Source organism: Trachypithecus francoisi, unplaced genomic scaffold (assembly GCF_009764315.1).
Source record: "Trachypithecus francoisi isolate TF-2019V2 unplaced genomic scaffold, Tfra_2.0 Lachesis_group16, whole genome shotgun sequence".
Lineage (NCBI taxonomy): Eukaryota > Metazoa > Chordata > Mammalia > Primates > Cercopithecidae > Trachypithecus > Trachypithecus francoisi.
In genome coordinates this window covers 60,430,973-60,455,043 of record NW_022681461.1, presented here as the reverse complement: position 1 = coordinate 60,455,043, position 24,071 = coordinate 60,430,973, and the positions used below count along the sequence as shown (strand labels likewise).

The 24,071-nt window shown below is 33.6% G+C and overlaps 1 long non-coding RNA gene across 1 annotated transcript; it reads left to right on the top strand.

Moving 5' to 3' along the window:
- Positions 1 to 20,062: 20,062 nt before the first annotated feature.
- On the top strand, positions 20,063 to 21,509 carry LOC117099365. Its single transcript, XR_004443783.1, has 2 exons — positions 20,063 to 20,112; positions 20,343 to 21,509. It is a non-coding gene; the product is annotated as an uncharacterized LOC117099365 (long non-coding RNA).
- The last annotated feature ends 2,562 nt before the right edge of the window (positions 21,510 to 24,071 follow it).

The following is a 24,071-nucleotide window of genomic DNA, read 5'->3' as shown; positions in this document are numbered from 1 at the left end:
TGGATATTCAATTCTGATTTTTCTTTTTTTTTTAAGATGGAGTCTCGCTCTGTCTCCAGGCTGGAGTGCAGGGGCGCAATCTCGGCTTACTGCAACCTCTGCCTCCTGGGTTCAAGCGATTCTCCTGCCTCAGCCTCCCAAGTAGCTGGGACTACAGACGCGTGCCACCACGTCCGGCTAATTTTTGTATTTTTAGTAGAGATGCGGTTTCACCATGTTGGCCAGGATGGTCTTAATCTCCTGACCTTGTGATCTCCAGCCTCGGCCTCCCAAAGTGCTGGGATTACAGGTTGTCAGTGCTTTTTGTCTCTTAAGAGGAATGTTTCATGAAAATTACTATATATTTTCTAAAATTTTCTGTTATTATTTTCACTCTGTTATACATTTCAAATATGTCTATTATAATCATAAAACACTTTCGTTTTTCTCCACTCTCACTAATTTCAATTGACATTCATAGCAAATTTGTACCTATCTTCTGTTGTATTTTCTCTTCGTCTTTCAATTTTAACAGTAGCTATTGCAGCATCACATGGTTCTACATCCTGCAACTGGTCTATTTTGTTTAACTAAAAAAATGGCTTAAATGTACTTTTAATTTAACTGGTAATCATGATTTACATAAGTTTTATTGCAGTTCATATTATGTGCATAAAATGTTCAAATAAACAAATTACAATGGCATAATATTGCATGCAAAAACATCACTTGAAGTGAACAAATCATTTATAATGACTAGTTTTGAGATACATTTATATGTAATAATAGAAACAATGCAGGTTCACTGTAATACCACAGTAATATCTCACATGATTCAACAGTTAAGGTGAATGTATTTTTTTTTTTTTTTTTTGAGACAGAGTCTTGCTCTGTCGCCCGGGCTGGAGTGCAGTGGCTGGATCTCAGCTCACTGCAAGCTCCACCTCCCGGGTTTACGCCATTCTCCTGCCTCAGCCTCCCGAGTAGCTGGGACTACAGGCGCCCGCCATCTCGCCCGGCTAGCTTTTTTGTATTTTTCAGTAGAGACGGGGTTTCGCCGTGTTAGCCAGGATGGTCTCAAACTCCTGACCTCGTGATCCGCCCGTCTCGGCCTCCCAAAGTGCTGGGATTACAGGCTTGAGCCACCGCGCCCGGCCAAGGTGAATGTATTTTTAAACAAAGTGAGTTAGGTTTAATTTTTAAAAATACATTTTTTCAGTTTTTAAATTTAAATAAATTAAAATTATTAATTGTGTGCCTTCACAATAACTGCTTTGCAAGTATTTAATAGACATATATAGTTACTTGCTAGTGTACTAAAAAGCACTGATATAGGGAATACAATTCACCTGTTATCACAATGCTGAATAATTTAACAACTGATTAATTTGACCTTGCCACTTTTTTTTTTTACAACAGCTACAAGTACTGTTAAGAATATAAAATACAAAATCAGACTTCCCAGGACCAAATCCAATCTTCAATTTTTAGATGAAATTATAAAAATTATAACCAATGCTTTTACTACTATTAATGCACTGACTCATTAGAACAAGTCAATACAAAAAAGATGTGTTGTAAATATTATATGGGAAAGAACAAATGTCAGTAATATAGAAAAAATAACTATTGCTCAATAAATAAGTGCTTTAAATAAGAAATCAATAAAGTGATATCATTGTTAGTTTTTATTTTATTTCAGACAGATCTAGTTAGAATCATAAAAGAATTTATTATCTAACAGAAATTGACAATCTAATTTAAAATCAATTTAGGGATCAAAAGAAGCAGTTAAGAAATACAAGGACAGTTTGGAAGAAGGAGATAATAATGATCCACAAGAAAAATCAATCATTTAGATACAATGAGAAAATTATATAATAATGGAATAAAAATGGTTCATTAGATTAATGAACTAGCTCATACATCCTGAATTGGATACATGTATATATTCAAATTTAGCGTATGATCAAGGTAGCCAATAAAATCAATGAGGAAATTATGGATAATGAGAAAGGTTCATTGTATTGTAGCAATTGATTATTTTATTGAGGTTGCTGCGGGAACAATTCAGATTTCTGCCTCATTCCATTACAGACATAAATTTCAAATCAAATAACAAAAATAAATTAAGCAACAAATGGACGAAAGTATCACATTATGGAAAACTATGCCTAAAGTCTTACAGCAGGCTATTATTTCTTAAAAAAAAAAGAGGATATACATTATTGGTATACTGACAGTAGAAAATGTTATGGGTTTAAAGTATAAAGTTTAATAACAGAATTTGCTTATAAAATTATTCGTAACAACATATTGATAATAGCATATAAGCATATAAACTAATGGACAATGTTCAAATTGATAGCCAAGTAAATTCAGATACTTAAGAAATGAAAATGTTAAATTTCTGTGATGAGCAAATAAATATATATTAAAATAATTATATAATATATTGTATAGAGATTCACAAATAATTGAAATTTATCAATATTATTTCTGGAAAAAAATGATGTGGTCATAAATTGTCTTAGAAAGCAAAAATGAGATTAGGCCTTTGGAAGATAACTTGGCAGTTTAGATTCAATTTTTATAGGCATAAATATTCAAGACACATTTAACTTTTCAATAGCAGCTAAATAATCTCTCATGTAAATTAAGAAAAATATAATTACATTTTAAGAGCAAAAACTAATAAATTAATCATTTATCAATATATAATTTTTAGGTAGTTGTATCATATGGGATACTAAACAGTAGTTAAATAAAATGATGTAGAGCTACCTGTGTTGACATTAATATGAAAATATTCACATGCCACATTTTCTAAACACTTTAAGTATTTTAAATATTCTTTTACATTATTAATGTAAAACTGTTCCACTTGCATATATATATTTCAATGTAAGTACTTAGAAAATGATTTGGGAGAAGAAAAACTGGATTACAAAAAACAGTTTCATAATTCACGGCATATGTCAATTGAATATATTGATTTATGTATATTTAGAGAAGAAACAAAAATATTGGTATGCAGAAGAATCTATATTTCTATCAATCAGCTCTTCCTGAGATAGAGGAGTCTTTGAAGGCTCAGAATATCAGGCATGGTCACCAGAAAAGCAAGAGAAGCATTATTTGAAGTGTTATGGCATCCTGAATTCAAATGCTAATGGAATGTATTTTCCCATAGAAACATTATTAAACATGGTTCTTATGAAAATCACCTAAGTTAATGTTTAATAGGTAGAGAGATGAATATATGATCAATAAGTGATAGATAGCTAGGTAGGATGGATATGATTGTACTTTTATTTCATGCATGAAATTTTCTCTTTAAATACTTATTATTGCAAATTTAAAATCACAATTGAAATTCACCGAATTTTAAGTTAGGGAAAGTATGTGGATGTTAAAATATATTTTTCTATTTGAAGGGCATGAAAATCAGCCAGCATTTATAGAAGTTAACCAAGTGGTTGTACCTTAGTTAACATTTTAGTTCTTGTTTATAACATGTATTTACATACCTCATTATTGTTGAGCTCACTAGAACTTTATAATATTAATGTAGTTTGTTTCAGTAGGCCAAAGTGAGAAACTCCAATTCTTCTATAAATTTTTAATTAATTTGGAAGTCTTAAGTTTTCACAGTGAGGCCAACAGATGTAAATTAAATATTAAAACTAGTAGAATGAGAATAGAAATGTGGCCAAAAATTCTACACCCACAAATTTTAATTATAGTTCTCAAAAAGCATCTGAAACTTTCTTTTAAATAGAGGAGTGACTTTTAAACAGAACTGCACATTAATATCAGTTATGAAATTACAAATTCCCCCTCTCATCTCTGCATTTAGTAGATTCAGAAAGGAGACTGGATATGTTTAATTACAGAGATTTATATATTTATGATGCACTCATGCATTTAGAAAAAGGCATTGTGCATACAAATGAATGTTAAGACAAACTACATTTAAATAATGATGATACTTTATCACTAACGTTAATAGCATATTCAGTACTAATTTAGCAGTTATGATGCTATTATAGTGTCAGTCAACTTTGTGTCAATAATAATTGCTTAATGTTTACAGCAAAAATTGGTAAAAATGTATTTGTTCTACTCATTAGTAGACTGTTTTCAGAAATTTACTTATATTTACCATTTACATATTTTCATAAAGCTTATGTATTAATTAATTGGTTCAACACAAAAATTTGAATGCTATGTTCCTTCGATTATGTGTTGATTGCAGCAGTTTAAGACAGTATGACCCCTGCCCTCAGAGAAAGCATATTTAACAAAAACAGACACAATAAAATAATAAAACATCAATTACTTATATATACTAATGAAAAACCAATAAGGGAAATTCTAGGCTCTTAAGTGAATTTAATAGATTGATATAATTTAGGCTAAAGAATCACAGACTTTTTCATTGTGAAGTAATAATTTAACTCTGAAGTATGAATAAAATATAACCTTTGGTGAAGGAGTGGTCACAAACTCTGTGGTGTCAGAAAGATGTTGTATAAGTGTTATAGGACTTCCCTTTCTACAATTGAGCAAACAAACCAGTTTCTGTTGTTAATTCCAAGATAAGCTTTGACCAGACACCCTCCCCCTTCCCCACTATTGGCCTTTGAAAGAAACATCTGACAGAGACTCAGAGCTCTTCTGCCCGGGCCAATTAGGACTCAATGGTATCGACTCATTAGGGCCCAGGAGTACCAACCAATCAAAACTAAGTTGTTTCAATCCTTCGTTTGCATTAATGGGCCTGATTAGGAACTTGGGCAGGAACCTTTGCCATAAAACCCGAACCATCTTTTTGTTCCCTGGAACACAGCTTTGTTTAGAACACAAGGCTGTCTATCCCTGGTTTGCACACTACTCACAGGAATAAAATTTTCCTCCAAATTTATTTCCAAAAATCTTTTCATCACAATCAACAAATATAGAAATAAATAAGAAAGGAAGGAAGGGAAGGAGGAAGGGAGGGAGGGAAGAAGGAAGGAAAGAAGAAGGAAGGGAGGGAGGAAGAAATAGGGGAATTCTTTTTTTTAATATACAGGAAAAAGGGCTGTCATCCAAAATTATAATGTGTTATTTGTATGTGCCATATAATGAAAAGTGAAAGAGATAATGAGATAGGACACATACTTTTGCAGATCTTAAGCTGTAAATCCAATCACTGTATAATTAAATATCTTTCCAAAGATTATTGTTTAGAACAGTAAAATGAGGGTCCTAGACAAAGTCTAATGCAAAGATCACTATGTATACATGCCTGGGAAGGAGAGATGGTAAACCATATTGAATAGCCGATTCAGACTTCCAGACTTTCTTAAAATGAAAAAAGAGGCGAGGAGGCACCAAGGGCCAGATAATGACATCAAATGCCTGTGGGTACAAGAGGTTTTCCAGAGGTGTGCTGAATACTGGGGCACTAAAAATTAAATGAAGATGTCTTTGTAGGACAAAGGAAATCATATTTAGTGAGAGGTTGCTGGATACAACAAATATGAATTGAAACTGTGATTTATCCTCCCACTCTTCGTCATAGTAGATTTCAGGATAATTACTCCCATTTGAAAAGTCAGTAATAATGACAAAAGAACTTCAGAAAGTGTGTGCATTAATGTTGGAGGGAAAGAGGTAAGAACAAGCACTGCAAATGACAGGTGTAAAATAAATTTTTCAAGATGAATTTCAGTGAAAGAGGAGCAGTGTTCAGAGAAAATATCTCCATAATTTCAAATAAATTTTAGGCTTTAGAAATATTTCAAAGAAGAGTACATAAGCTCAAAATGAGACCCCGAGGAGAAAGAGATTAAAAAATATAATGGTTAAAATATAAACTTGATATGAAAATAAAAATTCAGTTAAGTGTTGAATGGTAGATTAGAGCCAATAAAGCACATATGACTATAAGTACAGCCTAGTGCTTTATGGAAAAGACAGAGGAAATCATAAGACTTTAAATGGGACAGGAAAGACCCAAATAATAATTATGGGGTAAATCATAGATATTGAGGACTATTGGATATAAAATAATGTGAACCTGCAGCTCTGGAAGAGGAAAGAAACAATAACTGAAAATAATTCATATGTTTAAAGATGTAATACAATAATGTCAGAGAGAATGATTAAGATCCACCAAATATCGTCTTCTCAATAAAAGCAAGGAAAACGTTGGCAAAACTCTCATAATGAAGTTTTCAATATTCATGAAGTTAATTAAGATTTGCAATATCCTTGAGAGTGTTTCTTCAAGAAAATGGCTAACTAGGTAAAAATAGTGAGGTCTGTGGCATTGCAACCTTTTTTATGCCATCCCCTCTGTCATCCGTTCTGGGATAACTTTGAAAAACAACAGCCCACAATAATGATAGCATCCAGGAAGCTTATGTAGGAAATAGAAAATGATTGGAGCTCCTTTAAAGCCTCATTCACAGAGAGTGGTCATTATTTGAGCTGTCTGTCACTTCCTTCGATAACTCCACAAACCAGGCTTGTGATTATTTGACCTGACTCAGTCATAATCGAGTGTGAACAAGTAGTCTTTACCTAAGGTGTGTTTGCTGAAAACAAGCAGTGACAATTGGATCAACTGCAGCTGCCTGAGATGGAGATAAAAGTTGGGGTAAATGTCAGGCTGACAGATATTTAAAATAAAAAACTGGGAAAGGAGCTGTCCATAGGGGGCTTGAAAAGCTTCAACATCTTCCTGGAAATCTAGAGGGCTACATGTGCAAGGCTGTGTACATGACCAGTCATGTGGCTTAATGTAAGTAAGAAGTAAAATGTAACAAGAGCTGTAAATTGCTTCCCTAAACATTGACAGTGTGTCCCCAGATGCACAGAATCCCTTGGCAAATGCTAAAAGACATATTTATATAGGCATTTAAGGTCATATCTATTCAATCATTAGCTGATGACAAAGGTAACTGAGATGAAACTTCAGTAGCTACAACCAACAAAGAATTCAGACTTGACAAAATGAATTCAAGAAATAAAAAAAAAAAAAAAAAACAACAAGAACAAAAAAATTACTGGGGTAGAAGAGAATCTGATTACAAAATTTGCCATTATATATTACTCAATATTTTAAATTTTTAATGAAGAACATATGAGACATGCAAATAAATAAGAAAATGCCTCATATACAGGAAAAAATAAGATCAATAGAAATTGTATTACAGGAAGCACAAATATTGGAATTATAGAAACTTTACAGAAACGTAAAGTTGGCTATTTAAAGAATGTTCAAAGAACTAAAAAAAAATCTTGTCTAAGTAACTATTGGAAAATATGAGAATAATATCTCATCAAATAAAGGAAAATATCAAGAAAGATATATAAATTATTTAAAAGTTTATAATGCAGTCTATAGAGTCAAAACACACAATAATAATTAAAATAAAACAAATTCACAGCAGGGACTCAACAGAAGATTTGAGCTTTCAGAAGAAAGAATGCTTGACCTTGAAGATAGGTCAATTTCTACTAACCAGTCTGAGATACTGAGAGAGAAAAGAATAAAAATAAGTCTTAGAGACCCGTAAGATACCATCATACATACATATACATAATGAGAGTCACAGAAGAAGGAGAAAGAGAAGGAGCAGAAGGAGAAGAGAGAAGAGGGGAGGAAAAGGGGTAGAAAGAATATTTGAAAAATTAATGTCTGAAAACTTCTCAAATTTTGATAAAAATTGTTGATCTACATGTCCAGAAACTCAGTAAAACCTGAAAGGAATAAACTCAAAAACCCAGATGTAGACATATTATAAACTACCAAAAGCCAAAGTTGGAAGGAACCCTTTTTAATTTGTATTATTTTTATTCAAACATTTTCATTATATATAAATATATATAATTATTCCATGTTTAAAATTTTCAACAAAAACATGATACATGGCAAAAAAAATTTTTTTTAAGTCTCATATACAGGAAAAAGTAAGGTCTATAGAAACTACTCTACAGGAAGCACAAATTTTGGACTTATAGCAAATAACACGAAGTTGGCAGTTTAAAGTATGTTTAAAGAATTAAAGAAAATCTTGTCTAAAGAATATGAGAAATGTACCTATATATTCTATAATATATAAATATGATACATATAATATATAATATATTAAAATATTTTATATAGTATACAATGAAAATTGTACCTATATATTAATATATAAATAATATATAATATATTATGTATATTTATATAGGTATAATTCTCATTTTTAGACAAGATTTCATATATGCATTCCAAAATTTTATGTATACATTCAGATTGTATACATATATCAAAACATCACATTGTACCTATAGGTACAGTGTAACAATATGTACCTATAGGTACAATGTGATCTTCTGATATATGTACTCAATTTGAAATGATTAAATCAAAAAAATTACCATATCTGTCACATCACCCATCCTTTTTTTTTTTTTTGAGACACTTGAAATTTGATCTCAGCAATTCTGAAATATTAGATACATTATTATTAACTTGTCACCTTGCTGTGTGGTAGATTTCAAAAACTCCTTTCATCTGTTGAATTAAAACATTGTGCATGAGGTCCTTGTCCATGCCTATGTCCTGAATGGTATTGCCTAGGTTTTCTTCTAGGGTTTTTATCGTTTTAGGTCTAATATTTAAGACTTTAATCCATCTTGAATTAATTTTTGTATAAGATGTAAGGAAGGGGTCCAGTTTCTGCTTTCTACGTATGGCTAGCCAGTTTTCCCAGCACCATTTATTAAATAGGAAATCCTTTCCCTATTACTTGTTTTTGTCAGGTTTGTCAAAGACCAGATGGTTGTAGATGTGTGGTGTTATTTCTGAGGCCTCTGTTCTGTTCCATTGGTCTGTATTTCTGTTTTGGTACCAGTACCATGCTGTTTTGGTTACTGAAGCCTTGTAGCATAGTTTGAAGTCAGGTAGCATGATGCCTCCAACTTTGTTGTTTTGGCTTAGGATTGACTTGGCAATGTGGACTCTTTTTTGGTTCTGTGTGAACTTTAAAGTAGTTTTTTCCATTTCTGTGAAGAAAGTCATTGGTAGCTTGATGGGGATGGCATTGAATCTATAAATTACCTTGGGCAGTATGGCCATTTTCTCAATATTGATTCTTCCTATCCATGAGCATGGAATGTTCTTACATTTGTTTGTATCCTCTTATTTCGTTGAGCAGTGGTTTATAGTTCTCCTTGAAGAAGTCCTTCACATCCCTTGTAAGTTGGATTCCTAGGTATCCAGAATCTACAAAGAACTCAAACAAATTTACAAGAAACAAAAACCCCATCAAAAAGTGGGCAAAGGATATGAACAGACACTTCTCAAAAGAAGACATTTATGCAGCCAACAGACACATGAGAAAATGCTCATCATCAGTGGCCATCAGAGACATGCAAATCAAAACCACAGTGAGATACTATCTCACACCAGTTAGAATGGCAATCATTAAAAAGTCAGGAAACAACAGGTGCTGGAGAGGATGTGGAGAAATAGGAACACTTTTACACTGTTGGTTGGACTGTAAACTAGTTCAACCATTGTGGAAGACAGTGTCGTGATTCCTTAAGGATCTGGAACTAGAAATACCATTTGACCCAGCCATCCCATTACTGGCTATATACCCAAAGGATTATAAATCATGTTGCTATAAAGACATGTGCACACATATGTTTATTGTGGCACTATTCATGATAGCAAAGACTTGGAACCAAACCAAATGTCCATCAGTGATAGACTGGATTAAGAAAATGTGGCACATATACACCATGGAATACTATGCAGCCATAAAAAAGGATGAGTTCATATCCTTTGTAGGGACATGGATGAAGCTGGAAACCATCATTCCCAGCAAACGATTGCAAGGACAAAAAACCAAACACTGCATGTTCTCACTCATAGGTAGGAACTGAACAATGAGAACACTTGGACAGAGGAAGGGGAACATCACACACCAGGGCCTGTCTTGGGTTGGGGGGAGTGGGGAGGGATAGCATTAGGAGATATACCTAATGTAAATGACGAGTTAATGGGTGCAGCACACCAATATGGCACATGTATACATATGTAACAAACCTGCACCTTGTGCACATGTACCCTAGGACTTAAAGTATATTAAAAAAAAAAATTATGTCCTTTGACAAACATTTCCTCTGCCAACCCTTGGCCTCTAACAACCAACGTTCTCCTTCCTACTTTGATGACTGTGACTTTTTTAGATTCACCATAAGAAGGAAATCATGCAATATTTGACATTTTGTGCCTGGCTTACATCACTCTGCATAATGTCTTCCAGGTTTATTTATGTTATTTATGTTTTTGCCAAGGACAGCATTATCTTCTTTATTAAGGCTGAATGACTTTCCATTGTGCATATATCTAATCTTTTCTTTATCTCTTCATCTGTGCGGACCCTTAGGTTTATTCTACATCTTGGCTATTGTGAATAACACTTCAATGAATATGAGTGCAGACATGTCTTCAATGTATTGATTTCAGTTCCATTAGATATATACCCAGAAGTAGGATTACTAGATCATATAGTAGTTCTCTTGTTCCTCTAGCTGTCTATAATTTCTACAAGATGTTGAGACATCTTCATACCATTTTTCATGGCTGTACTAACTTACATTTCCACTAACAGTGTTCAAAGATTCTGTTTTCTCCACATCGTTACCAACATCTGTTAGTTCATCTTTTTTATCATAGTCATTCTAATAGGTGTAAAGTAATATCTCATTGTAGGTTTAATTTTAATTTACCTAAAAATTAGAGATATTCAACAATTTTTATGACTGTATTGGCCATTTGTATATCTCTTCTTAAGAAACATCTGTTCAGGCTCTTTGCTCATGTTTTAGTAGGTTATTTGTTTTCTTACTATTGAGTTGTTTGAGTTCCTCATATATTTTGGATATTAATCCCTTATCAAATGTACAGTTTTAAAATTTTTTCTTCCACTCTGTGGGTTGTGTATGCACTCTGTTGGTTCCTTTGTTATAAAAAAGTTTTTTTTTTAGTTTGATGCAATCATTGTATGTATTTTTACTGTTGTTACCTGGGCTTTTGAGGTCATATCTAAAATGTTATTGACCAATACAATGACATGAAACATTTTTCTATGTTTTCTTCTAGTAGTTTTATATTTTTGGGTTTTACTTTAAATCCCTAATCCATTTTGTGTCTATTTTTGTATATGATGTGGGATGAGAATACAGTTTCATTCTTCTGCTTATGGTTATCGACTTTACCCAACAGTATCTATTGAAGACTATCCTTTTCCCATTGTGTGTTTTTGGGACTTTTGCTGCCAATCAAATAACCATAAAGGCATGAGTTTATTTATGGACTTTCCACTCTATTCCATCAGTCCATGGGTCTATTTCTATGCCAGTACTATCATCTCTTGATCACAATTGCTTTAAAGTATGTTTTGTAATCATGGAGTGTGATACGTTTGGGTTTTTCTTTTTGCTCAAGATTGTTTTGACTATTCAGAATGTTTTGTGGTTCCATATGTACTTTAGAATTTTTTTCTATTTCTGTAAAAATTACCATTGGGATTGTGTAGGGGTTCATTGCATCTATAGATTTCTTTGAATAGTATGGACACTGTCAAAATTAATTATTCCAATACATAAACATAGGTTCTCTTTCCATTTGTTTGTGTTGTCATCAATTTATCAGTGTTTTATAGTTTTTGGTATACAAATCGTTCACCTCCTTGGTTAAATTTATGCCTAAGTATTTTTGTTGTTGCTGCTGCTATTATTGTAAATGGGATTGTGTCCTCAGTTTCTCTTTCAGAGTTCATTGTTAGTGCATATAAGTGCTACTGATTGCTGCATGTTGATTTTGTATCCTGCAAATTTACTGTATTTATTTATTAGTTTTAATTTTTTGGTGGGGTCCTTAAGGTTTTCTGTTTATAAGATCACCTTGTCAACATACAGAGACAATTTCACCTTGTCCTTTACTATTAGGACACATTTTATTTCTTTCTCTTGCCTAATTGCTCTGTCTAGTACTTCCAGTATTATGTTGAAAAGAAACAGTGAGAATGGGCATCCTTATTTTGTTTTTGATAATAAAGGAAAAGATTTCAACTTTTAACCATTGATTTATAATGTTAGCTGTCAGCTAATCATATGTGGCCTTTATTGTGTTGAGGTGCATTCTCTTTGTAACTAATTTGTTGAGAGCTTTTACCAAGAACAGTTGCTGAATATTGTCACATGCTTTTTTTTTGCACTTATTAAGATGATTATGTATTTTTGGTCATTTATTCTGTTAATGTGGTGTGCCACATTTACTGATTTGCATATGTTGAACCATTGTTGCACCTCAGAGATAAATCCTACTTGCTTATAGTGCATGATTCTCTCAGTGGGTTGTTGAATTAGGTTTGCTCATATTTTGTTGAGGATGTTTGCATCTATGTTCATTAGTGATATTGGCCTGTAATTTTCATTTCTTGTAGTGTTCTTGTCTGTCTTTGGTAAGTGGGTAACACATGCCTAAAACAATGAGTTTGGAAGTATTCCATTTACTTGAATTTTATAGAAAGAGTTTGAGAAAGACTATATTAGCTTTTCTTTTTTTTTTTTTTTTTTTTTTGTTTTTTTTTTTTTTTTTGAGACGGAGTCTGCTCTTCCAGGCTGGAGTGCAGTGGCGGATCTCAGCTCACTGCAAGCTCCGCCTCCGGGTTTACGCCATTTCCCGCCTCAGCCTCTGAGTACTGGGACTACAGGCGCCCACACCTCGCCGGCTAGTTTTTTGTAATTTTAGTAGAGAGTTTCACCGTGTAGCCGGATGGTCTCGATCTTGACCTCGTGATTCTCGGCCTCCCAAAGTGCTGGATTACAGGCTTGAGCCACCGCGCCCGGCTATATTAGCTTTTCTTAAACGTTTGGTAAAATTTAGCAGAGAAGCCATTATGTCTCATGCTGTTCTTTGATGGGGGACCTCTTATTACTGGTTCAATCTCCTTACCCATTATTTGTCTATTCAGAGTTTTATTTTTTTTTTTTCATGATTCAGTCTTGGTAAGCTGTATGTAATCAGAAATTTTTATATATCTTCTAGGTTATCTGGGTTGTTGTCATGTAATTATTCCTAGTAGCTTATTAGAATTTTTTATGTTTCTATCATATCAGTTGTATTTTTTCTGATTTTACTTCTTAGTTTATCTATTTGTATCTTCTATTTTTTTCTCAATTGTTCTATTGAAGAGTATTTCAATTTTATATTTTCAAAAAAATTCTTAGTTTTGTTGATTTGTAAAATTATTTTCGTAGTTTCTAAATTATTCATTTTTGCTCTTTGTTACTTCCTTCTTCTAACTTTGGGCTTTGTTTTTCCTTCATTTCTTAGATATATAATGTTAGATTGTTTACTTAAGATCCTTCTTTTTCACTGATATAGGCTTTTTTTTTGCTATAGGTTTCACTCTTAGAGCTGCTTTTTCTGCATCTCATATGTTTTTGTATGCTGTGCTACCATTTTCATTTGTCTCAAGGTATTCTTTGATTTTCCTTTTAATTTATTTCATAATCTACTGGTTGTTTAGGAGCATGTTGTTTAATTTCAACGTATTTTTAAATTTTTCAGGATAACTTCTATTGTTGATTTCTAGTGTCTTGTCATTGTGATAAAAAAAAAAAACTTGATATAATTTAAATCTTCCAGAGAGAGAATCTTTTTTTTTTTTTTTTCTGAGATGCAGCAGAGAGAGAATCTTAAAAGCAGCAAGAGAAAATAATCTTTTTTAAACATATAATGGGTTAAAAATAAGATGAACAGCCAATTTCTAATTGAAAACCATGGAGAAGAGAAGGCAGTCATATGACAGATTCAAAGTGCTGAGGAAATAGCTATAGACCAAGAATCTGATATGCACCAAAACAAACTTTCAAAATTAAAGGATACATTAAGACAATCCCAGAAAAACAAAAACAGAGATGATCTGTTGCTACTAGAAAAGTCTTACGAGACATAGTAATGGAAGTCCTCCAGGCTGAAATGAGAGGACACCAAACAAACTCAAAATTACATGAAGTAATGTAGAGCACAAGTTAAAGATAACTGCATACATAAATATAAAGTATAATATAATATTGTTTTTTGTTTGTTTGTAACTCTCTTCTATCCCACCTATGTTAAAAGACCTTTGCATAAAGCAATGGCTTGATTGTAAAAATGTGTTGCTGAACAGGTAAAGTATTAAGATGTATTTTATGACAGTAACAGCACAAAGAGGGGGAAATGAGCTAGATTGGAGCAAAGCATATTTATATTATTGAAATTTAATTGCGATGTATCTAAACTAAATTTCTACAAGTTAAAATATTAATTCTAATAAATATGCTATGATATACTATGGAAACACAAAAATGTTTTTAAAAATTGCCAAGAAATTGAAATGACACACTGTAAAATATCTATACCAAAAAAGAAGGTGGTGGCCGGGCACAGTGGCCCATGCCTGTAATCCCAGCACTTTGGGAGGCTGAGGCTGTTGGATCATTTGAGATCAGGAGTTTAAGACCAGCCTGGCCAGCATGGTGGAACCCCACCTCTACTAAAAATACAAAAGTTAGCTAGGTGGTAGTGGCACATGCCTGTAATCCCAGCTGCTCAGGAGGCTGAGGTGAGAGAATCACTTGAGCCTGAGCGGTGGAGGTTGCAGTGAGCCGAGATCGTGCTTCAGTCGGGGAGACAGAGTGAGACCCTGTCTAAAAAAAAAAACAAAAACAAAAAACAAAAAAAACCAGGTGGTATTACTGTAAGAACAAAAAATACAGAAGACAGGAAGAAAAGAAATAGTATAATGGCAGAAGTGAAATACACTTTATATCAAATTCAAATGGAGTAAACACTCTGAAAAAGGCAGAGATTGACTGACTGAATTTAACTAATGATTCAATTATATGACTATATGCTGCCAGTGAAAAAACACACTTTAGGTTCAAAGACACGAAAAGATTTAAAATAAAGTATAGGAAAAGATATAAAGTACAAACCATAACCCCTCAAAAAAGCCTGAGTAGCTATGTTAATTTAATATCAGACAAAATAGACACTGAAGCAAAAATCATTACTGTAAGATAATAGGATATTTTTTAAATGGTGAAGTATAAATCAAGAATATTTACCATTTATCATTTTATTTTATTTTTTAATTCATGTTTAACTTTTCCTTTCAAATTTTATTATAGGTTCAGAGGGTACATGTGCAGGTTTCTTACATGATTAAATTGGATGTCACTGGAGTTTGGTGTACAAATTACTTCATCACCTAGCTAGTGAACATTATACCTGATAGATAGTTTTTAGATTCTCACCTTGATCCCATGCTCCATCCTCAACTAGGCCCAATGTTTATTGTTTCATTCTTTGTGCATATGAACAGTCAAAGTTTAGATTCCACTTATAAGTGAGAATATGCAGTATTTGACTTTCTGTTCTTTATTAATTCGCTTAGGATAATGGTCTCCGGCTGTGTCCATGGTACTGCAAAAGACATGATTTCACTCTTTTTGATGGTGTGTTGTATTTTATGGTATATGTATATACCATATTTTCTCTATCAAGTTCATTGTTAATGTGCACTTAGATTTATTCCATGTTTGTATTAGTCAGGGTTATCTAGAGGAACAGAACTAATAGGAGAGAGAGAGAGAGAGAGAGAGAGAGAGAGAGAGAGAGTTTATTAACACATAAACACAAGGTCTTACAATAGGCCATCTGCAAGCTGAGGAGCGAGGAAGCCAGTCCAAGTCCCACAGCCGAAGAACTTGGAATCTAGTGTTTGAAGACAGGAAGCATAGAGCACATGATAAATATGTGGGCTGGAAAGCTAAGCCAGTGTAGCCTTTTTAATTTTCTCTGCCTGCTTTATATCCTGGCCACACTGGCAGCTGATTAGATGGTGCCCAACCAAATTAAGGGTGGGTCTGCCTTCTCGTGAGTCTGTCTTTCCCAGCCCACTGACTCAAATGTTAATGTCCTTTGGCAACACCCTCACAGACATACCCAGGATCAACAATTTGCATCCTTCAATCCAATCAAGTTGAAACTCAGTATTAACCATCACAACGTCTTTGCTATTGTGGATAATGCTGAGATAAACATAGATATGCATGTGTGTCTTTATGGTAGAATTATTTATTTATTTTTTGGTACATACCTAGTAATGGCATTCCTGGGTCAAATGGTAGTTCTATTTTAAGTTATTTGAGAAATCTCTAAACAGCTTTCCTCAGTAGCTGAACTAATTTACATTCCACCAACAGTATGTAAGCGTTCCCTTTTTTCAGCAGCTGCAACAGCATGTGTTATTTTTGTACTTTTTAATAATAGTGATTCTGACTCTTGAGATGGTAGCTCATTGTGGTTTTGACTTGCAGCTCTCTAATAATATAAGATGATTAGTGAAGTTGAGCATTTGTCTATATTCTTGTTGGTTATATGTATGGTCTTCTTTTGAGAAGTGTTTGTTTATGTCGTTTACCCAATTTTTTTTTTTTTTTTTTTTTTGAGACGGAGTCTCGCTCTGTCGCCCAGGCTGGAGTGTAGTGGCCGGATCTCGGCTCACTGCAAGCTCCGCCTCCCGGGTTTACGCCATTCTCCTGCCTCAGCCTCCCGAGTAGCTGGGACTACAGGCGCCTGCCACCTCGCCCGGCTAGTTTTTTGTATTCTTTAGTAGAGACAGGGTTTTACCGAGTGAGCCAAGATGGTCTCGATCTCCTGACCTCGTGATCCGCCCGTCTCAGCCTCCCAAAGTGCTGGGATTACATGCTTGAGCCACCAAGCCCGGCCTCATTTACCCAATTTTTAATGGAGTTGTTTGGTTTTGGCTTATTGGTTTAAGTTCCTTATAGATTCTAGATATTAATCCTTTGTCAGGTGCATAGTTTGCACTTATTTTCTCACATTCTGTAGGTAGGTTGTCTATATATTGTGCTGATAGTTTCTTTTGCTGTGCAGAAGCTCATTAGTTTAATTAGGTTCCACTTATACACCTTTTTGTTTTTGTTGCAATTGCTTTGACATGTTGGTCATGGAATCTTTGCCCGTTCCTATGTCTAGAATGGGATGTCCTAGGTTATCCTCCTGAGTTTTTCAATTTTCTGTTTTACATTATATTTAATCCATCTTGAATTGATTTTTGTATATGGTGAAATGGAGAGGTCCTGATTCAATATTCTGAAGATGATTATCTAGTTATCCCAGTATCACTTATTGAATAGGGAATCCTTTCCTTACTGCTTGTTTTTGTCTGCTTTGTCAAAGATCAGATTGTTGTATATGTGTGGCTTTATTTCTTGCTTCTCTAATTTGTTCTATTGGTCTATGTGTCTGATTTTTGTACCAGTACCATTCCGGTTTTTTTTATTATTGTAGCCTTGCAGTGTTGTTTGATGTTGGATGGCAATTGAAGTCAGGTGGTCTGTCTTTGTTCTTATTTCTTAGAATTTCTTTGGCTATTCAGGCTCTTTCTTTTGGTTATGTATGAATTTTAGAGCAGTTTTTTCTAATTCAGTGAAGAATGTAATTGGTAATTTTATAGAAATAATATTGAATCTGTACATTACTTTGGGCAATATGACCATTTTAAAGATATTGATTGTTCCTCTTTATGAGCATGAAATGTTTTTCCATTTGTTTGTGTTGTCTCTGATTTCTGGCAGCAGTGTTTTGTAGTTTTCATTGTGGTAATCTTACTTCTCTGTGTAGCTTCATTCCTAGATATTTTATTATTTTTGTGGCTATTGTAAATGATATTTCATTCTTGATTTTGCCCTCAGCTTGGACATTATTGGTGTATAAAAATGCTACTGATTTTTGTACATTGATTTTGTATACAGAAACTTTCCTGAACTTGTTTATCAGAACTAGGCTCCTTTGAGCAGAGAGTATGAGGTTTTCTGGGTTTTTCTTTTTTTCTACTTCCTCTAGGTGTGATGCCGAGTTTTTAATTTAAGACCTTTCTACCTTTCTGATGTGGATGTTTAGTGCTACTAACTTTCCTCTTCATACTGCTTTAGCTGTGTCCCAGAGATTCTGGTGTGTTGTATCTTTGTTTTCATTAGTTTAAAATATTTTTTTTGATTTCTGCCTTAAGTTCATTGTTTACTCAGAAGTCATTCAGGAACAGATTGTTTAATTTCCATGCAATTGTATAGTCTTGAGAGATCTTCTTGGTATTGATTTTGATTTGTACTGCACTGTGGTATGAGACTATAATTGGTATGATTTTGGTATTTTTATTTGTCGAGAATTTCTTTATGGTCAAGCATGTGATTGATTTTAGAGAATGTCCCATGTGCAGACAGGAAAAATGTATAATCTATTGTTTTTGGGTGGAGTATTCTGTAGAAGTCTGCTAGGTCCATTTGGTGAAGTGTTGGGTTAAGGCCTCAAATATATTTGTTAGTTTTCCACCTTGACAATCTGTCAAATACTCTCATGGGGTGTTAAAGTCTCCCACTTTTACTGTCTGTTTATCTAATTCCCTTCATAGGTCTCTAAGAACTCATTTTATTAATCGGGGTGTTCCAATGTTGACAGCATATATACATAGGATAGTTAAGTCTTATTTTTGAAGTGCACACTTTAATTATTAGGTAATGCCAATATTTGTCCCTTTTTAAAATTAAAGTCTGTTTTGTTTTAAGTAATACTAATAACCCCAGATCTTTTATGTTTTCTATTTTCTTAGTAGATCTTTCTCCGTCCCTTTACTTTGAAGGTATGGGTGTCATTGCTTGTGAGATATGTCTCTTGAAGATATCATATAGTTGTGTCTTGCTTCTTTATCTAACTTGCCCCTCTGTGCCTTTTAAGTGGGACATTAAGGCTTTTTATGTTTGATGTTAATATTGATAGGTGTGGATTTGATCTTACCATCATGTTGTTAGCTGGTTGTTATGTAGACTTTTTGTGTAGTTGTTTTATAGTGTAAATTATGTATGTACTTAAGTGGGTTTTTGTGGTTGCTGGTAATTGTCTTTTGTTTCCATGTTTAGCACTCCCATAAGGACCTCTTGTAAGGCGGGCATGGTGGTTACATATACTCCTAGCCTTTGCTTCTCTGAAAAGGATTTTATTTCTCCTTCATATACGAAGCTTAGTCTGGCTGGATACAAAATTATTGAATACTTTTTTAAAATTTAAAGTTGTTGAATATAGGTCCCCAATCTCTTCTGGCTCATACAGTTTCTGCTGAAAGTTCTGCTGTTAACCTGATATGGTTTCCTTTGTAGGTTACTGCCCCTTCTCTCTAGCTGCCTTAATATTTTTTCATTCACCTTGACTTTGGCAAATTGGATGATTATGTGTCTTGGGGATTGTCACTTTGTATAGTATCTTGCAGGGGTTCTCTAAATTCTCTGAATTTGAATTGTTAACCTCTCTAATGAGGTTGGGACATTTTTCATGAACAATATCCTCAAATATATGTTCCAACCTCCTTGTTCCCTCTCTCTCTCTTTAAGGGATGACAATGAGTCATTGTTTTGGTCTCTACATAATCCTATATTTCTTAGAAATTTTGTTCATTTAAAAAATGTTTTATCTTTATTTTTGTCTGAGTTGATTCAAAGAACTGGTCTTCAAGCTCTGAGAATCTTTCCTCCACGGGGTCTGTTCTGGTGTTAATACTTCCAATTGTGCTGTTACATTCATGTGAGGTTTTCAGTTTTGTCAGATCAGTTTGTTTCGTTTTGAAAATAACTATTTCATCTTCCAGCTCTTGAAGTGTTTTCCTGGAATTCTTTGATTCCTTGGATTGAGTTTCAACTTTTCTTGACTTTCAGTGACTTCTTTGCCATTTAGATTCTGATTTTGTTTTTACTTTTATTTTAAGGTCAGCGGTACATGTGCAGGTTTGTTACATAGGTAAACTTGTGTCATGGAGATTTGTTGTACAGTTTATCACTCAGGTATTAAGCCTAGTACCCATTAATTGTTTTTCTTTATCTTATTTTTCTTCCCACTAGATTGCCTTACAAGAGACCTTGAACTTTAACAGATTTTAATTTCTATGTCAGTTATTTCAGTAATTTTAATCTGATCAAGAACCATTGCTAGGGATCTAATGCAGTTATTTGGTGGTAAGAAGATAGTCTGGCTTTTTAGAGTTGCAAGACATTTTACATTGGTTCTTTCTCATCTGTGTGAGTGAATGTTTCTTTAATCTTTGAATTTATCCTTTAGAGAGAACTTTTTGTTTTTGTATTATTTGATGCTCTTAAGAGACTTACTATGGCGAAAGTTGGGTTTAGTCAACTGGCTTTATTGCTGGACAATTTTGCAGAGTTTTTGCATAATTTCTGGACAGTTGTGCCAAGGCACAGCTCAGCACTCTTGGACTACATACTCTAACCCTAGAGGATTGGATCAGGCCCACAGCTTTGGTTCTCTGGCTTCTTGAGGTTAAGTGTCGGCTATGGTGGAAGGCCCAAAGTGTTCCTCTCTTCTGGCAAAAACACTACAATATTGGGTGACAGCAGAAGTACTTGATCTGGGTGATGGCAGTGGGACCTGCATGTGTGCATTAGCAGCAGCAAGGTGGTGGTGAATTCCGCACGTGCACATGCCAGATACATCATTTGTAAGCTATAAATGTATTTAACACCAGAGACCCAAAATATACAAAGAAAAGACACATAATTGAAGAGGGAAATAGACAATTAGATATAATTCAATACTCCACATTCAATAGTGAATAGAATAACTAGCCAGATCAATAACAAAATAGAATACGTGAATAACACAACAACAGTATACCATAATGAAACCAACTATACACATAAAGAACACTCCACACAACAAACCAGGATACACATTATTCTCAAGCGTATGTGAAACTTTCTCCAGGATATACTGTATGATAGGTTATAAAATATACCTCAAGGTTTTTAAATTTAATGATACAATACAAAATACTTTCTCAGACTACAATAGAGTTAGAAAGTGATAATAGAAGAAAATTTTGGAAATTCACAATTATGTGGAAATTTTTAAGATAATTGGTCAAAGAGGAAGTCACAATGGAAGTCAGAAAACACTTCGGGAAAAATGAACACAGAATCACAACACACTAAAATTTAGGGGATGCAGCTAAAGCAGTGCTTAGAGGGAAATGAATTTGCATCTGGCTATCTTAAACGAAAGAAATATTTCAAATCAATACTATAAATTTTCACCTTATAAAATTAGAAAAAGTAGAGCAAACCAAATCGAAAATAAACGGAAGGAAATAGTGTACATTAGAACAAAAATTGAAATAGAAAATAGAAAATTCAGTAAAGTTATCAATAAAGCCAAAGTTACTTCTTAGAAAATATAAACCTTTAATTGACTGAAAAAGAGAAAAACACACATATTTGAACAAATAGAATACCTTGATTGCAGATATACATATCACTATCTTTGGTGGTGATAAGTTGAGGCAGTATATATCTGATCACTCTGGATATCTGTGTAAAATAAAATGTTAGATGGAGGTGAGAACGATATATGGCGATTTTTTTTTTATCAGTGTAAAACTTCCTCAGTTATGTACATTGATAAATCAGGTATTTGAATTTTTCCCAAAGTTCTCTCTCTTTTTCTTGGATGAGGCAAGGTGAGATAAAAGAAGTGATGGCATAGGCCAAGAGTGGTGGCTCATGCCTGTAATCCCAGCACTTTGAGAGGCCGAGGTGGGCGGATCATGAGGTCAAGAGATTGAGACAATCCTGCCCAACATGGTGAAAACCCTTCTCTACTAAAAATACAAAAATTACCTGGGTGTGGTGGCGCGTGCCTATAGTCCCAGCTACTCAGGCGGGAGAATCACTTGAATCCGGAAGGTGGAGGTTGCAGTGAGCCGATATCGCGCCACTGCACTCCAGCCTGACAACAGAGCGAGACTCCGGGAAAAAAAAAGAAAAGAAAAGAAAAGGAGTGATGGAGTATTATTATTAAGAAAGTTAGGCTTAAGGATATTGATGAACTTGTGTAGGGACAGATAGCTAATAAGTAACAGAGATAAGATGTAAATCTAGAGACCATCTGACATAAAGAAAAATTCCCTAAACGTTTTGCCACAATTGCTCCCACAGGAAAAGTGACATGGCTTAACATGACAGCTACTGCTCAAATTTCATCATATTTCTTGCAGTATTTCCAAACACAGGTAGGTGATTGTTTTGATAGCATCTTTCAACCCGAGTGTAGAAAACACTTATCTTTATGATGGAGCCAATACAGTGATTCACCCATGCTTGTCCAAGGCCAGTTGAGAGTCATGATGCAGAACTCTAAAGCACAAAAGTAATTTTTTGAGCAACAAAGCAAAAGTAAATGAATAACTATACTACACAGGAATGCCAAAAGATCAGGGACAGCAGATGTGCACAATAGACTATTAAATTTAACTTTGGCATTATAAAATATACTGTAACAGATACAGTGTGCATGATTTTAATTGAATAACATAGTAAAAATAAACTCTATATGAAACCAGATCCATCTTCTAATATAGCCATTATGAGTGTTTGTATTTTATATTATTTTCTGAAATCAATTTGCAACAATAAAGTAGTGAGCAAGATTAGCAGCTTTAGTTATTGAGTAGGAATGGTTCATAATCCATACATAAAATGTTTCTCTCAGCTTATTAAGTTTTGCATTAAAATAATCAGTAAATAATGGAATTTTTGCAATAAACTATTTTGACATAGTGATAGCTGCAATAAAAGTATAAATCAATTCTGCAAGCCCTGCTAAAAGGGGCTGAAGTATTTACAGCTTGCCTGTGCAATTATTTATGGGTGAATTGTTTATATTTCAGTGAAGAAAATAACAAATATTTCCGCAGGAAACTGGACCTGTTTCTATTTTTATCCCCCTATTTTAACCAGAGCCTAGGGAATTGTTTGAACCAACATTTTCGTAGGAAACAAACAAACTGTACTAAATATCCACTGCAGGAGTAAATTAGAAGTATATGTGATCAGTTTGGTGCAAAAACCTCTGATCTTCTAAATTCATAGTCAGATTTCTGCATTATTTTTCCTTCTTTTTAGAATTAGAAGTCAATATAGGACTGTGGCAGATTGGAATGGAATAAAATTACAATAAACAGTGAAGGCAAGAAAGCATTAGGTATAGGATGCACATTCAAAATACTCTGGTGCCTTTGCTATTCTAATATGCACAATTTATATTGTAAGCACATGAGAATCTCAATCTTTTACACCTGGAAGGATGGTACTGTGATGAAATTATCTGTAGTCATCAACTATTATTTATATCATTAATATATTAATTTACCATTTTTAATTACAAAATAACGCTATTTTGAACCAAATGTTTGTACCTTCCCCAAATTCATAAGTTTAAACCCTAATCCCCATTATGTTGGTATGTAGAGGTTTGCTTACATAGGAACCGAAGGTGCTGGAGTCCACTCGGCCAAATAGCTTCCCAATTAAGAAACAAAAGATAACATTAGGGTAAAATTTACTTAAACGAGAAGACACTAGGAGAAAGTACCTTACAACACCATACCATATTCTTAGTGAGAGCGCATTAAGTATACACTCTCATTATCACCCGGTATTTCTCCAAGGGAGACATTTGTTTTTTTGTTTTACTTAAACAAGAAAACAAACCAAATAAAAACTAAAAGTTATAGATACAACATTGTTAAATATTACTATATGATTTGACAGTTTATAGAAGTTTGTTGATTATACCTCTAAGTATTCACAACATAATACAGTTGCCAAAACTGTTAGTAATAATCTATAAAAATGAGCTTCATGTTATTGATCAATAATTATAACCTCGTTATCTTCTATTGAATGATTTGGGTTAAAATTTACTTAACAAATAACCCAATTATTTCAAGATAACATTAATATTTCTGACTATCACAAGAGCTACAAGTATACTTTTCTATCTCCTATTGGAGCCTGATAAACAATGACTTGTAATTAGTATCAGGAATCTTCTGAAAATAGTTATACTTTTATAGAAAGCAAATAGTAGCATTTTGTGTTTAAAGATTCCTCAACAA